Consider the following 16,795-nt stretch of genomic DNA (forward strand, 5'->3'; position numbering starts at 1 on the left):
ACAATCATGTCGGCAAGGATCACTTCGAAAATAGCATTGTTGCACAAGTAACACGGAATTTATGAAATACTTCATCACCAGCCACGCGTACAAGCTGATAGTAAATGGCTAATTTTTTTACGGCTACCGGGCTTTCCTAGGGCCGTATATCAAACAGTCCGTCCAAGGTACTGCTTAGTACAGGCTCAGGCTTCTCCATTATGATAATCATAGTCTCCATATTATATTCGAGTGTCTATGATTAGTTATTAATCGAACATCGGTTCGTTCTCGTCTTGATATCATACACCCCTAGAGCTCCAGCTCCGCTTCGGCGCAAACACAGTGCGTCTTAAATTACCTCGAAGCCTCAGAAATAACCGAAAAAATCGTTAGTGTCAAGCTCGGTGAGGTATGCATTTGTAGACCCTGGTAAAAATCCAGCTCTGTCTTTTTGCTTATCTTAAACAGCGTTTCTCGGGGAATACACCAGTCGTTATGGTTACGCCTATCCGGAAGCATCATTTTGTGCAGATGGCAAAGTGTTCCTATTCATTTTTTATCGGCTATCTTCCCTCCCTACGGTGTGATGTACTTCTCGACTGGCTTCGGCAATCATAAATCTCCACTAGCTGTATACGTGTCGTTACGGATATCTTTTTTTTTTCAGCATTCAGCAAATGTGTCTCCTTTATGAATAAGGTTTCTGCATCATTGAATTCAAAATGTAGTCTTCTTACTCTCATAAAATCTCCACTAGCTGTGTATACGTGTTATTACGAATATGTTTTTTTTCTAGCATTCAGCAAAATGTGGCTCCTTTATGATATCGTTGAATTCAAAGCATAACCTTATTACTCTCATGTGCATACACAAAACAAAACAAATCAAATCAAAACAAAATATGTGAAAAACAAGGCTCACATAGTATATACATATTGAGAGAAAGACACGCTAAACTTCATTCCTATTTTGAATGTTAGATGATTTTAACTTCACACTAGAGCATCCCGAAGAGAACACAAGTCCATCAAATTAAAGATTCTAGGGTTTTAGTTGGGTGCAGTTTTAAGTTAAAAGGAACAGGGATTTGAACATGAATAGAAGGTTCATATCAGGCGACATTATTTTTTTTTTTTTTTATATTTGTCACGAACCTATCTAACAATGCTATATTTTACATTCAAACAATTATGAAGTTACGTCTTTGGTGTGTAGTACACATTTTCAACTGTTGACTCTATTTATCGGAGTTATTCGTAGAGTAGCAAAATACTTGTGACGCAATAATATTTCCAAACTTGACAAATTTGTACTCCTTTATAAAACACAACCTACAGGTAGAATGCCATTTAATTTTTTTTAATGTAAAAAAAAAATGCTACGATATATACGCCTTAAAGCGATTAAAAAGTATTCTGTGTGTTTTCTACTCATAAGAGTTGTCGGGGCAAAGTGCAATGGTGGATTAATCTGCCTGTATACGTGTCGGAATGTTGTTGTTGTTTTTATCCTTCCATTATTATTCGTTATACGGAAGAATGCAATTTAGACTACATCCAATGACATTAAATGATCACTCTCCAGCTCATTTGTTTTTGTTTGTTTGTTTTCCCATCTTCTGGAATGTTTAATTTGCAAGAGCAATTTTGAAAAAACAAATCTTGAACGAATGTTTTGTTTATAGACTCTGAATCAAAGGAAGGAAACACGATAATGAAATCACACCGAGATAAAACAGTATGTTATATAACTTGCCATCTACCTCTCTCTCTCTCTTTCTCCCCTGTCTGTCTGTCTGCCTGTCTGTCTCTATCTGTATCTATCATATATCTATGCAGGTATATCTCTCTCTATCTATATCTCTCTTACTATATATATGCGCAGTACCTACTTATGCATCACTCGGGTGCAGCCGTACCATAGGTAATTATTTGTACTCAATAACATGCGTAGATCATTGCCATTGATATTGGATTTTTATCAATGTCTACGAATTGTTTCTCATTCTGAAGACGCCGAATTCCAGCAATGGTTAGGACTGTAATACAGATACACATTTCCCCCACCACGAGCCCCGTGTCTTTCTTCCCCATCTCCGCTGCATGCTGCGGCTCTCCACGATCTCGGCTATTCCCACACGGGTTTTTCTCGTCATTCTGCGGCACGGAAATAAAACGCTCGACGCTGGAATCATGTCCATCAACTGGAATCCGTCTCGGTCACAATGTTATCAGCTCCATCACAATCAATTAACGTTGCACTATCCCTGGAAAGTCACAATGTCATCTACAGAGCATCATGATATATACAAAATTTATCTTTTGAGTCATCACTGTAATACAGAATGAGCGTATGGTATGGTATATCATGAGTATCATCTATAACCCGTATGATATTCAAAGTGCATTTGAACTTACCGGTTTGGGAGTAAAGAAGAAGTAGATAAGAACGGACGTTGAGCAGCTATTTCCAGGGAATATCCGATGAAGACAAGAGCAACGCTACAAAGGAGTCTCAGAGAGATGGCTTGATGGTGGTGTGTGGAAAAGGAAAGGGAAGGCATTCATAACAGGTGCTATCGAACCAGCTAGGACTAAGCGCAGCTCTAGAAACTCTGCCACGGCTGGACGAGGCACAGACAGCTTTAAGAGAGGAGATTGCAAATCCTTTTAACGGCCTGACGGCGCACCAATCTCTGAGAGTAGTAGCGCAGCCACTGGCACGCGAGAAAAAAACATCGCGAAATCGAGATGGAACAGAAAGATGAAGTAAGATCGGGAGTAACGGAAAGAGGGGGAGGGAGAGAGAACGCGAGGTAACAAGAAGTGCTATTGCGTGATAAAGGCAAAACAGAGGTTGAGAGAGAAATGGGGAGAGAGAGAGGGAGAGGAGGGAGGGGGTATGAAGAGAGGCGGAACGCCGCCGTTCCAAGATTTGAGTTTGTGTGTTCGAGTGTGTGTGTGTGTGTGTGTGTGTGTGTGTGTGTGTGTGTGTGTGTGAGCGTGTGCGCGTATTTGTGTTAGTGTATGAACGCAAAGTTGGGGTGCGCGAAAAATAGTGATCGTGGTCGTACTCAGCGCTGTGTGTGAGTCGTCGCACGTTGTTGAAGAGCGAAGAGTGTATGCGCTGAACAGTCAAATTAAGTCAAAATGATTGTGTGTGTGTGCGTGTGCGTGGGGTTTGTAAGTGTGTGTGTGTATGCTAAGGCGCGTGTGTAGTTCTGATGACTCAGACTTTCCTGAAATTGCATGGTGGAAAGGAAGGTATACTTGGCGCATAATATAAATCTTTCTCGTGCGTGAAATTTCTAAGGGGGAAATATATTAACGTATAATTTATATTGGAAATGACGATTTATGTAGGGGTCTCGGCGATCCTTAATGAAAATAGTGATGAAGGACGAGTTTTTTTGAGAAGAAATCTTTAAGCAGGAATTTCGTGAACGATCACATCTGCCTAACACCCGTTGTTTTCGAGATAAAAACAAATATAGGCCCTACATCAGTGTAAACAACGCGTAAAAACCAAGATAAAAAGTCCTTTATAGCTAAATATAAATGTGCTTTGAAAAGAAAGAAAGAATGAAGTCGGGGTAATTTACCTTTCACTGTAATGGAAAATACTTAGGCCTACATGACAAATCGCTTGTTGATTACATTCAGGGTACAATGTATACCGGTTTTATGTAGTCCATAGCATCTATCATTTGTTTGTACTGGTGTATTTATTTTTCATTCTCTGCTCATGAATAATATCCAGTGTGTTGCGTGCCTGTGTGTGTATATATGCGTTTGAACGTGAGTTTTGTTACTTTTCTATTTTCTTGCACTAATTACAGGTCATCACCACTATTAAGAATTATTATCCATACAGAGGATTCTGTGTTTATACAAACAAATTTCATATATCAATTAGTTGAAATTGTTTCGCATACAATTTTTTTCAAAATATCACTTTCATACCAGGAAATTAAATTTAGGTTTGATGAAAACAAAGGCGACGACTGATCAGCTCAGCGCTACTGCTAGATAGCCCGCGCGCGATATACAAATACATGTAGCCGGCCACCGCCGCTTGCATTTGCATGCATGTTACTTAGTACGTTTTGTGTATACTAAGTACAGTAGGCCATAGGACTACAGTACAGTGTACGAGTAATTCGATCTTTCACGATCTACGGAAGATGTGGCGTGAATTGTGTCTCAGATCTCGGATACAAGAACATCTAATTCTGGTCTAAATTAGCTAGATCTTGGCCTAACAGTAACATGATGGCTACCATGGATACATAGATCACTGTTTTATCAGGGAATGAAGAAGATTAACTAACACTGAGGAGTGTACCATACCCCATGTCAGGATCAAGTACAGTAGCTAAATATCTACATCACAGAGGTTATCGCTCACAATCATCTGTGACTATATTCTCTTTCATGAATATTTTCATTGCATTTACACTGCTAAGCACAGTACCAGGATACTACTTTCAATGCGTCAACTATGCGTCAATATCTAATACTTCTACAAGCAATGTTACAGGTGTATTGGACATTCCTATCACACTCTGATATCTTCTTATTTTTCATCATACATTTATGGTACGGGACATCAAATACTGAGCAAAGCTTTAAGGCTATAAATCATCACCGCTTTTCGTAGATATTCGTTTAAGAAATAGAAATGAATTGTGACGGAATGAGGCAATCGGAAGCTTAGCCAAGAGCTAATGGCAATTTCAATCTTTCTCTCTTTTTTTGTCGCCCTCTTTTCTCCAAGAAATAGAATACGCATTTTGATGCCACCAGATGGGGACTGCCATTCCAATTACGTGAGCCGCAATCCTGATATTTCGACACCGGTAATTTTCTATTAGCACTCTGAAGGTATTGCTCGACCGTCCCATATTTCGTCTTTTCCATTTCTGTTCATGTTGTTGCTGTTTTTTTCTTTTGTAAGGTTTCTCCCGGTAACCCAGCTGGGGCTCCTCTCAAATTGTGTTGATGTGACTTACGTCTTTTTGCTCCGTGTCGTCTCTTGGCACATCATGGTGATACTTTTTCTGCGTTTCATTTTTGTGTTTCAATAAATTCACGTGATAGGACTGTTTTCGTGTCGAGTCCTGAGAAAACGATTAGGGAATAGCGATGCCAAACATTTTTTCTTGTTTTAAAAAAATGGCTTAGAAGACAAAAAAAAAAATTGCATTTGGCCTGAATTGATGGAAATTCTCCTCTCTACTGTCATCTTGTTATCGAAAGCAAAGAATAAGGATAAAAAATAGTTACACAATGAATCAAAAGTTGAATCCCCACGCACTGTGTTAGAGAGTGATCATTAGAGGATGCCCTATACAACTTTGCATAACACCAAGACAATTTGCACGATCGTCATGTCCCACGTGGGGTCTCTATATTAAGCCCCAGGCGAATGTCACTGTTACGTGAAACGAGAAACATCGGAATTATCATTTCGTGGGCAAAGTTTCCCTAAGGAAAGGAGACATTATCACGTAATGAATAACGGGACAAGAACATCATACGAAAAAATTGACATGAAGGGGGCGGGACCCACAGGCCCACACCTCGCATGTCCCATTCATCAATACAGAAAGGTATCCCGTGCTTGTCAAACTAACGACAACGATTCTTAATCTTAGTCCCACATTACTCCTAAAAATACACAAGCACGTGACTATATACATTTTTTTTTCTTCATTTGAAGAAGAGAATGAATATAGTCGTGCAATTTTCAAACGCAGAAAGGAGGCCATAAAACCGGACGTATAACGTGCATGGATTCGCAGCTTCCGTCCTGATCAGAATTATTGGTGATGAATGTGTAGATCCAACCCCTCTGTCAATAATAAAATCACGCACAAACAAAATTGTCTGAAGTTCTGATGACAAGCTAGAAACAGACACGCACAGTCAAACACAGACACACAGACATATATACAGACAGACAGACAGACAGACAGACAGACAGACAGACACACTGGGATGAAAATCATATCATGACATTATCTTCTAAACGCCCTACACTGTAAAAACATCGGTGTTAGATTTAACACCACGGGTGTTAAATCTAACACCGATCAAACTTCAATAAAGGACCACACCCACAGGTGTTAAAAATGCACTGTGATGGTGTTGAAAAGTGTTCACCTGACACTTCGTGGTGTTAATTTGACACTGTACCTGGTGTTATTTTGACACTGTACTGGTGTTAATTCAAAAATGACACCACATGGTGTTGATTTGATATTTGTTGGTGTTAATATCAATGGTTTAACACCCGTCCAGCTTCAATAAGAGACCACACCAGCTGGTGTTACTTTGGTGTAAATTTATTATCGCATTTTTTCAAAAATCTAGTATTTTAATGTAAAATTCTTGATCGTCTTGTTTAAATTAAAAATCAACAAGAAGTGCAGTTACTAAGAAACTCTTCAAAAAACAGTTCAAAATTTGGAAATGACACCCAGAGGTGTTGATTTAACACCATAATTGAGCACCGAAAATTTAACACCAGCTCGGTGTTCACTATTTAACACCGGACTTTTTGCAGTGTAAAACAAATTAGATGGAGTTATGAATGATATCTCACTTTGTATCTACCTTTTCGAAGTCTCAAAACTCAATTCATACGCCCATAGGAAAAACAAATTACAATATAGGCCATGCTGAGAGACATGGTGTTAAGTCCATTGTACACCTTAATTACATGCCATGCTGAAAGACATGGTGTTAGGCCCATTGTACACCTTAATTACACGCGTATAAAAACTGTGCATTTTCGTGTACGATATAAAGGTGTAATGGATCCTCTGCATTGTCAGCAAACACATTGAAAACAAGTTTTTGTGACGGACGTCAAAGAATTACCCGTTATTCACGACTATTGCTTTGACTTATTAAAGTATTATGACAATGATGTGCTACATCATCGGCACTTTGGCAGACGTATTCATTATTGTTGTTCACTTTCGTTTCTCTTGATGCAGAAATTAAAGTTGTTAAGTCCATAGTGCATCGCCCACAGGTAGTCAAAAACGACAAAATATAAATTACAAAATACAGAACGCAGGATGTACGAATACTGCACACCATGCATGCTGAGGTCTTACACCTGATGTTTGTGGCTTTGTATGTCGATATCTTTGTCTCCTATACTTCAAAGTTCTGTCACGAACTATTAGAGAGGGTGTAAACACATACACGCACACATACCCACACACATACTTCAACACACACATATTCACACATGCACAAAACAATACCCGTCTACAGCGAGCTTTATCGATCGCTGTTCCAGAATGAAGGGAAGCAAGATGATGACATGAGTTGCCAGGCAACCACCCGTCTTGCGACATGGATGATGGTTTTCAATCCTATCAGTTGCGACCAGGACTCCCTCTTCATAGTCAACGTCGACACATTTACACACGTTTGCCATGTCACCTGTTGATCCAAAAGCCCGCGAGATGAAAATCGCAGACCTCGTTGGACGCTGACTCTCTTGGTTTCATTGTGGTGCGTGTCTTCATCTACAATCTTATCGCAAATGCATACCTGCAAATGATATCACGCAGGGTGCTATGCGCAGCATTGCAATCGAGAAAATGTTGATGTTGTCAGCGAGGATGCATTTCCACTGTATTCAGCAGAATGCCAATGCAAGTTATCACCTACGGGAAATGCAATACATGGCGTGACAGCGTTCTTGAATAGGCGCAAAATGCGGGGAAAACGGATCAGACTTTGATGATGTGGGAATGCATGCGGGATTAAAGGGGGGGGGGATGGGTGGGACCGGTTGGCCACCCGCTTCAGCATCTTCCCCCTTTATAGCACTGTCACGTTTTTATGATGCATGAAGCGTACAGCTGTACCTAAGAGAACATTCACGGCATACGAACATTCATACAAATCGCATTCTACTCCGGGATGTAGGCGCATTGGTACTTACGTGTGCCAGCGCAGAGACGCAGCATGCAGTCTCCAGGCGCTGTTATGATGAATATATTATCATGATGTGCATTTTAACGTAGTTCAACAGTTGCCAGGAGTATAGAAGCAGTAGCAATACGCTGTATAGTAGTAGTTGTAAATCATGTATCAGCTATATCATAAAATTCTAACTCAGCAACTACTGAGATTACGGATGATAATAACGGTACCATGGAGCAACAATGCAGCAATGATGATGACGAAATAAGTAATGATGATGATATTTAAAATGGTAAATCTATGATTCAATAATGTTTAGTAGTAATAATTTACAAAGTATAATTGTATGGATGATGATACGAGCAATAACGATCATGGTTCTCGTTCGTTCACGCGGATCAAAAGGGCGAAGAGAAGAAAGACAAGTTTCGAAAAATTGTCCAGGGTAGTGCGGAGGACGGGAAGAAGCCGAATGGAGCACCTCTTGTAATCAAAAAGGGCAGACACTGCAGCACGAACCGTGGGCCGTGATACGTACATTTCGGGGCAGGTTATATACTTTGACGGGCGTGGTGCTTCAAGCGATGTTTCAGTATGCCACACATGAGCCATCCTGTTGCCACATACAAATTTGAACCGTTTTTTTTTCTCTCCACGCTTTGAATGCGATTATTGTAAGCAAGCGGGGAGGAGAGTGGAAGGGATGCAGGGATAGGGTGGGTCGGGAGATGGAGAGGAGTTGCGGTTCTTGCTCTTTTCACTCTTATTCCTCTCTTCCTGTCTCTCTCTTACCTTTGAGCCAAGGACTTCCCCTACGGGGTGGTCAGTGAACTGGTGCCAATGTCCTACTTTCCAAGAAAACGATGCTATATAGGCCGAATGCAGACTTGGCAGAGCGGACTTTAGCTGTGCAAAGCGACCCGCAAACTCGGCGTGGGGATCCGCCGTTGTATAGTGTTCCCCATTTCAAATCACATTATGCAAACGGGCATGACTGCCCTGCGAGCAATTTGTATCAATTTCGCGCGATATTAAATCAAACACCCCGTGCATGTGACAGTTAGACATTGTTACACACACACACACACGCACACACACACACACACACACACACACACACACACACACACACACACACACTGCCTTATTCACACGGAAAGAGTTAGCTGCATCTGATGCGCGGCAAAGACAAATGGCGGTGGCTCTATATTCATCAATTAAGTATCCACCGCCGGGGCACACATCGCAACGATGGCTGTGACCAACCTCCTTGCTGTGACATAATTAGGTGTCATGCTGAGAATGACGACCAGATTTGATTTTTTTCCCGACAATTCCGAAGGAGATTATTGAGAAATGACCACGTCGATACAACTGCCCGCACTCCGAAATCTCTTCTTAAATATTGATAATGATCACTATATTCTTCGCTTTTGTCTCTCGCCACAACGACTGACATTCTGCGTTAAAAAAAAAAGAATAAAAGGTGTCACACGCGTATAATACGTGTGAACAGGACTTAGATTATCCCTACGAATCCACAACAAGTCGGCAAGATTGCTTGGAAATCTCTGCCTGGTAGGCCCGGATGGAATGGCGTCGTCATAAAAAAAAAAAAGTAATTGGAAGTTGAGTCGAAATTGACGCGCAAATGGCCTGTCGGCAAGACGTGGGATGAAAAAGATTTTGCGAACGGAAGATACAAACTGAAAATACAAGCAAGAAAACAAAACGACAAATCAGAAACGGAGTGTCAGGAGGGTTAAGAGCAATGATTGAATTCTGACCGTTAGGAGACAGTGGGGAAAAGTAAAATCGAATAGAATTGCTAGCAGACAAAGGCAAAACAAAAGCCTTCGCGCCATATCGCAGTGCACATCCTCTACATCATAATGGGAAGAGGAAATAAGAAAACAAAAAAGTTAAATCAACCTAACGAAGGGTAAAAAGAATGAAACAAGCAATCAGATCCTATGACATGACTCTCCATCAATTTATAAAGCCAAGGTTATAACTCTGTCTTGGCTGCTTCGGTGGGTCTAATCACCAGTATGACGGAAAAGGTTACTTACTCCTGCACGAAAAGAAAATACTATCATTCCAAACTTTGGAGGGCAAGAACAAAGTTAATGCAAACTAAAAACAAAACATCCGCTCTGCGTGGTTGTCATGACACATGTTTATAATGTGTTTCCTCTCCAGAAACGAAAGGTGCATACGCAAAGGAAACAACTCGAAGCCTGCGGTGCTCATCACATTTATGACAATTTGGTCTCGTCAATATCCAGGGTAGCCTCTTCTGTCTCAGCACTGGATGTTTTTCCCCACAGGGCGCTGCCAATAATATTACCCAAGCTATATATTCAGGTGCCCATTTTCACGCCGGGGGGGGGGGGGGGGGGGGGAGGGGGAGGGATGGGATGGGGGCTAAAGGTAAAAACATCTTATGCAAAGGTGTCCGAACGGGAGGGATTCGAAAACAGAATGCCTTGCATTACAGATCGCAGCCTCATCCACTTGTCTTTATACTGCTATCTAAGTCGTGACTCGCAGCGAAAAAGAGGCATCAGCACAATATCTATAAAGATAACTAATTTACGTCAATGCGAGAGTAAGGCAGAATGATAATAAAAAATACACACTAAAAGACAGCCAGGCAAACCCACATACACACCCCAATAAAATCTATTTAAAGCACTCTATCCCTCGTATTTTCATGGTCAATCTTATTCTTAGGATGATCATCAGAAAGGTAGGATGTTCACAGACAAATGAAGTGTATTGTTGTTTTACAAAATGTTATGGGGAAAATGTCATACAATGGTAGAATGTAAGGCAAATGGTGTTCTTTATCAAGAAAGCGCGTCAATTTGTTGAAAATGTCATCATTCAACCCATGACATAAAGGTATGTGTTTACACTATCCCGTCGTGTAAATACAGTGTAGCCTGGGCTCAGTATATTCATAATTATTTTTACACTGCCAGCAAACATTCATTTTCAGTATCATCGCAGGAGTGTAATGAATGTTGTACTCATCCCGTTCAACGTTCAACACCACACGGATGTGCAAGATACACGGTAAGTTGCCATTTCACTCATGTGTGTTTACTTTTCGTACAGAGTACAGATAGTGGGGAAGGCAAGACTAAAACAATCAAAGTTTGAATACTCTGCTATTTTTCGAAAAACTATTCAACACTAGAAAGGAAAAGCATGCCGGAGCAGAAAAGCAAAAACCGCAGAAGAAAACAAGCCTAATGGAAGTTATCGCGGTATCGTATTTACCGAAGGGGACACCACACAAATGCAAGTCGCAATTCCGATGGAGATATGTGTACACATAACATCTCTGACTCGCGAAGACACTTCTACGGTTTCTAGCTTTCCCGGTAATCTCGCATTCCGCTATTCATATTCTTTCTCTCTCTCTCCCCCCTCTCTATCCCGCTCCCGCTCTTCGTCCAGGGCAGTTCCTGGCGAGGAATCACTTTCCGAGGTCCGAGCAGGTCCGAATCACCCCCGTTTCTATGGTAATTGAATGTTAGCTATCCAACTCCGTTATTTTCCTATTCGCGAACTTGCTGATCATGTCCCCGTGGGCTTCTTTCCCCCATTGTCTTATGTATTTTCTCCCATTTTTGGCGGGAATCTAGCGTAGTCCGTAGTAGGTTAATTGTGGCCGTCGGCCGATCGCCTGCAAATAGCTTCTTTCTCAAAGATTACGCGTCACCGGGTCTGCACAGCTAGAGCAACGCGATAATGCGCGAAGAATGAATGAGGAGCAAGGTGAAGGCACGAAGAAGACAGGACAAGTGTTTGATTTCTGCGAGAGGACACTCGAGTGCCGTTGGTTCGAAGGAAGGGTGAGAGGGAGATGGCGGATTGAGAGCAGAATTGGGCACAAATGGGGGGGGGGGGGGCAGGGCGCATAGAAAAGGAGGGAAGTGGAGGCAATTGGCGAAAAGAGAATAACAGGTAATAGGAGAGGAAATATGCGCGCGAATGTCAAGGTATGACATAAATGTTTAATAAAGAAAGGAAGCAAATTTAGCCTTTCGCTTAAAAGCTTTCCAATCTATGCAGAAGCAGTATTCTAAATCTTTAAAGCAGGCGTGTGCGTCCACCTGTGCACACACGAACACGCTCACACTTTATCGAGAGCGCGCCTTCGCGCTTATACCGATTCTAACGTCCATGAATACATGTACTTCTTTTACGCACATCCCCCATTATGCAACAGGCGATAAATTCGCTCAACCAGGCGAAGATTTGTTCAAGCAAGCATTAAGGAACTACGAAACATCACACACATATCCACATCACTTTTATCTTAGCCATGCTAAGTGCACTGAGATGCATTCCTCAGTAAGTGTTAAACAATAAAACAGTATTCGGTAGTCAGACAACACACAAGAGATGTGGATTGGTCGATATGTTAATGCTACACGTCATCACAGCTATAAAACCCTCGTGTGACCTTTTCATTTATGACCGTAATGACCACCATCTCAGCTTCCTGCCGTTTTCAAAATACTGTAGTTTGATACAGCACACATATCTACGTACAAATGGTGTCGGTCATGTTGGTGTTGAAGCGATTTTGGCGTAACTGAGTGAGAGTGAAAAGAAAATCGACTGCACATTAGTCACTCCAGCAAAAATGTTTCGACCGCAGCCGTGTGTCTGAATTGCAAAACACACCGTCGAGGCATCCTTTCGCGCCCGAGGCGAAGGGGGAGATGGTGTGTCGAAAGTAGATTCCGCCGTCGACTTCCTCGACATCGAGTGCTGCACTTAGGTGAGAATCTCTTCCTTCCCGACTACGGATGTTATACTGTTGAAGTTAAAGTCTTCGTAAAAGTTTCCCCTTAGAGTTTTGATGATTTGGGGAACAAATTTGATGCATTCAGACTTCCCACATAGTTGCATCGCACTGAGAAGAAAATATTGAAAGCAAAATATCTCGAACGTGTCCCAGATTGCTTGCTTCAACTATTGCCTACTTTTTTTTGTGAGTTTACATGAGTTATTTGTTTTTATAACAGAATAGCCTTCTTACTTTAAGTGTTGATCCACTGGGTTATGATATCCATTTAATAATCTCTGTAAGCATTACTACGTCCTATAAGTTGTGTCACGCAAGACCATTGAGAGCTACATGATGTAATAAGATAATGTTTCGTCTTCAGGGAGCAAAGGAGCCGAAATTTTAAGATATTATGGAAAGCTAAGAGATTCCCCCCTCCTACTCGCAGCTAAGACCAAGCATTATCAACCCACCGCTTACGGATACCGGATAGACTATGCATTAAATCTACGAGAATTGTCATATCTGTGAGACAAGAGATTCAAAGAAGCGAGAGAGATCTCTATTCTTCTGCCCTCAAGGCAAAGTCATAATTATTATGATATGGAACGCCTTGGTAACGGGTTTCATTAACTATGTGACATGGAGTCGATGGAGAAAGACCGATTACTGATCTACCCCAACCGGACTCGATAATTATGAACCGTAATAGAGAAAGTCTCATCCAACGATTACCTGCACGTGGTTCGGGCGGCAAGGATAACCCTGGATTTCTGTGTTTTTCCCCGCTTTAGGCAAATCATGCGTTTGTTGTCCTTTGTTTCCTTTCTTTTCTTTAGGTCTGAGGTACAGCCCGAATTTCTGATAGGAATCTTCCTCTCTCCCTCTCAGCTTTACATCCCTTGAGCAGCAGAGATTCGGTAACATTAAAGAGAGAGGCGCAATTTAGGAAATGGGCCTCATGGTATGAAAAACTCGTATTTGTGGGTTACGAATTGAAGTCAATCGATAATTCTACATTTTGGGTTTAATTACAACAGGGAGTACCTGGCATCTGAAACCTTTTTCCCATATGGTGTATTTCAAAGTAGACATGAATACATGGATGACTTTTACAGTTAATGGCAAAGCCATTCTCTAGATAACGCTCTGGGCAGCGCACCTTTTAATAAAGATTAATTCAAAGCAATGTTTAATCATGTTAAATCTGTCTTTGTTTTCTGTTTGTAGAAATGCCTGGATTTCACAGAGTCGCGGAGATGTTCAAAAAATATTGTTTGCATTTCAATTCCCCAATGTCAGTCGAAATGGTTTCTTTTGGTTTGGTTGGGTTCTACATCTGTATTGTACATCAATTGTAAATCAGTTACAGCGTAAAAGGGCCTCTTGACTTTTGTATGAATTCATCTGATACCACCCCCTCTCCAACATCTTACGACAAACACTCGTATGATATGGGTAAACATCTTGAAGAATCAGTGAAGTGCACTTTCTCCCAACCATTACTTTGTAAACCACACCAGTCAAAATGAAACAGAACTCTTAAAACGGAGATGTCAGAGCTGTCTATGGTGAATATCAAGCAAAAGTACACTGCTCTCACTTCTACCAAAACATCTGCCTTCCTTTGACTTTGTGGTAGCTACAGACATCATAATCCTCTCGTGGAACCGATGACAAACGGGCGGGGTGGAAGGGGTTGTGTAAAATACACCTACACACCCCAAACCCGGAGACACACACACACCCACACCCACACACACACACACACACACACGCACACACGCACACACACACACTCACACACACACATACACACACACACACACACACTCACACACACACACATACACACACACACACACACACACACGCACACGAATGCACGCATCAATAGCATACAAAGTGCAGGCAGTCTTTAAAAAAACTCACCAAACATCTTCCTGTGAGTTCACAGTGCAACCATGGTGAAAACAAGCACTTTAAAAGAGCCTAAGTGAGCTAGGTAAAACAGCATCTAGTATTCAGCACTCAGCACAAATCTTTACCCCCTCCTATCTCCTCCCCAAGGTCAGCTTCTTTCGCACTTGAGTGAAAGGATCGTTTTTTCCTTCTTCTTCTGCTTTTTTTTTTTTTTCGCGGGGCATGCGGGGGTAGAAAGAAGGACTACCTCACTTGAACGATTAGTCAGTCGAATCTGAAATTCAGTCTGGTTTATCCTTTTGACCATTAGCGTATTTTCCGTGGCACAAATTGTAAATGCCCCCTGCACTGTGTTTTTACTGCACTGGCCGCTTATAGTAGGCGTGTTATTACCCTATTAGTCTTAAGAGTCGGACGGCAAACTTAGTTTTGGTCGTCTGCTCGGCATCTGAAAGCCACGCAAACTTTCTCTACAGGAACAATATTTTGTAGTTTTCGGTCACAGCTATGCAATAGCAAATATTGTATTTATAGAAAGATCTGTGACGGGTCGAATTAGTACCATATCTACTGACATTCATCAATATCGTTATACAAGTTATTCACGGTCATGACCTAACCTTTCTTATTCTTGCCCGGGGAATACAGTGTTGAACTAATATGAATGGGTCGTCTTGTCATCTATTATCATACTTTATATGCCATAACAAATGGTACATGCTCTTCTGTGCACAATTCATAGCCAATAATAAACTCCAAATGCTTAATTCGCCCTCGTGCCATTCTAGTCAACAGTACGGTCTTCGTCCTCACTGAGATGAAACTGCACTTGGGCTGTCTGATACGTATGTGCATGTCGTGCATAAAATCTAGTATAGTGCATTCAAGATCATGTACTTTTATGTACAGCACACACAAATATTTATACATAGCATAAAAGGTAATAGGGTACATGGACTATCATAAATGTACATGTAGGCCCCTATGCGTATAATTATGATATATAAGTTATATTCTATATATATATTTATACAGAAACCAACAATCCGCATGACGCATTGTGCTTGCGTTCTCTGTCAGTGGAATCATGGAGAAATATAAGGAAAGAAGAATTCAAATCAAAATCACATTATATCAAATGAAATCACCACGATGATCAAGGAGTTCCTTCCCCTGTTACAGTAAAATAGGGAAAGGCGGCCACAATGTCGCGAGGTAAAGTCAACGCGTTTTGTTCCACACAAAATGTCGTGCGTCTTCAGTCAACCAGCTTTAGAACGTTTATTATTTGATAAGTGATCTCCCCTTTCTTCAGGGTATAAATATTATTTAATCTATTGTTAATGAACCTCGATGCAGGAGTCTATCGAAACAGACAAGATTGATCTCATCATACGCGTCTCGCAAGTTCCCCCCTCCCTGCTCTTCTTTCCTTCCTGAAATACAATAATTATTTCTCACAAAATGCTGCTGTCAGCCGCAATGTCACAGTGATGCATGTAACAATCGACGAGGCATGTTATAGATGAGGGTTCATTTACCCGATTACCACGCGTGTTCTCTTTGAAGATGAATATTGCGATCTCTCAGCATTATTCGGCGCCGCCGCGCCACTCGTTCCAAAAAAAAAAAAAAAAAAAAAAAAAGGTCACGTGCTCCAGTGGTGAGAAACGCCCTTGGAGAGCTCATGCTATCCGAATCAAATCACAGTAGCGTCCCTATACACTGTACGACGCAACGCCCTATGATTTGTGGATGTGAATTGGTGCGCATATTTAGTTCTTATTCGTTTGTTTATCATGTCTCCTTTCATTAGAGCTTGCCCTGTCTGTTTGCACTCAGCTAATATTTCAAATGACACATCAGCTACTTAGTTAACGACGTCCATATCAAAGATCATAAAGCCTGCGCTTTTATACTCTTATGTCCATGCTATGTTCACATGCAAAACAACCATACATGCGATGGTATACCGCCAACGGAACGTTCGGTCTAGGCACTGCATATGTTACAATCACAATAACATGTGCCATTTTTTCGCAAATCTGTCACGATAGGATTTACTTTCCTTAAATTCTACGCTCTAACAATCTTATGTGTCAGAGCGAATGTTGATCAGCTCTGACAGACA

The 16,795-nt window shown here is 41.3% G+C and overlaps 1 protein-coding gene across 1 annotated transcript in view; it reads right to left on the reverse strand.

Moving 5' to 3' along the window:
- The window catches only part of LOC139708690 (synaptotagmin-6-like), a 100,971-nt gene that overhangs the window by 34,782 nt on the left and 49,394 nt on the right, over positions 1-16,795 (reverse strand). The window lies entirely within an intron of this gene.

Source organism: Diadema antillarum, unplaced genomic scaffold, assembly GCF_040938485.1.
Source record: "Diadema antillarum isolate AM-2024a unplaced genomic scaffold, OU_Dant_1.0 scf00000037, whole genome shotgun sequence".
Taxonomy (NCBI): Eukaryota; Metazoa; Echinodermata; class Echinoidea; order Diadematoida; family Diadematidae; genus Diadema; species Diadema antillarum.